This window comes from Schistocerca nitens, chromosome 10 (assembly GCF_023898315.1).
Source record: "Schistocerca nitens isolate TAMUIC-IGC-003100 chromosome 10, iqSchNite1.1, whole genome shotgun sequence".
NCBI classification, from domain to species: domain Eukaryota; kingdom Metazoa; phylum Arthropoda; class Insecta; order Orthoptera; family Acrididae; genus Schistocerca; species Schistocerca nitens.
Window position 1 is genome coordinate 65598943 of NC_064623.1, and position 1412 is coordinate 65600354.

Sequence of the window (1412 nt, forward strand, 5' to 3'; positions counted from 1 at the left end):
GTTGTATGGTGGTACAACATGCAATGTGTAGTTTTCATGAACAGTAAAAAGGGCGAAAAAGATGTTTATGTTGATCTCTATTCCAATTTTCCGTACAGATTCCGGAACTCTGGTAACCGAGGTGATGCAAAACTTTTTTGTAGGTGTAGAGAAATGAGTGTATATACGACAAGTGTACAAAATGGTACCACTGGAGAAAGTTCAAAAGAAGCCTAATTCTTTGCTTTCCGCAGACTCACTGTCTAGCTAATCAAGTACGTGTATCATCGGTTCTTAAAAACCCGGAAGGTTTTAGCTGAAACGGTAACTGTGCTATCGAAAAAGAGAAATAAAGTGGACTCTCTCTGTCCAGCACAATCCTCCTGGTCACGGAATTTTCTACACCTTAAAAGGAGAGGTCCCCAGCGGTGCGATCTACTACTTGAAACTATGTATACGGTGATGTGTAGGTTAAGATCACAGGAATCACACACTGCAGCCATTCACCCTTGTGGGTCTTCATTTGCGAGTAATTGACGAAAAAAAAATTCGGGCTCTTGTGTGACATATAATTGAAATAGCTACCTGAGCAGGTATGGTTGTGTGGTGTAATGGATTGGATAACAGCGTAATGTTTGAGAGGTTGCGGCTATCAAGTGTCGGTAGATACTAAGGATTTTCTTTTTATTTTTGATCTGTATCTAAATGACTTTGATATTCTTTTTATTTCTGTTCCTCTGTAACTTTATTTTAATCACCGTATGAACTTTTTCATTTGTTTCATTTTTTTCTTTAAATCATTTCAATTACCTTTATCCACTACAATACTAAATTTTTTGAAAATTATGATGTATCAGTTAAAAAACAAAAGACGGAATAATCTATATGTAATTCTACAGCTGTATGAAAAATATATTTTTGTTACAAGATGTGTAAGTTTTTAGCACGGTGATCGTCATACAAACATTTAAAACATGACCTAAATACCTATTGCACTATGGACAATAGCGCAGGTGAAAATGTAAATGAAAGACGCGTTTATAAGTAAAACGGAATTCAAGCAAAGTGAGACGTAGATGTAATGAAAGCAATAATGAAGAGGAAAAAATAGGGTTATAGAACAAAAGAAATTAAATCGAAATTAAAACATACAATTAATGAAGAACACACGAAGAAAGATTTCAAGTGGAGAAAGAATGATATGGAGAAAAATGAGAGCAAATGAAGAGGTTGATGCTATGATGAAAATTGTCTGAAAAAAGGAATGGAATAAAAAAAATTACATTTAAACCAGTCAACTGAATAAAAATTATGATCCAATTCATTTCGATAAACATTTGAAAGTAAAAAAATATTTGCTAATAATTGCTTGTAAAGCATTACACCACACCATGAGACTTTTCAAGTACCTATTTTAACGATATTATCCCACG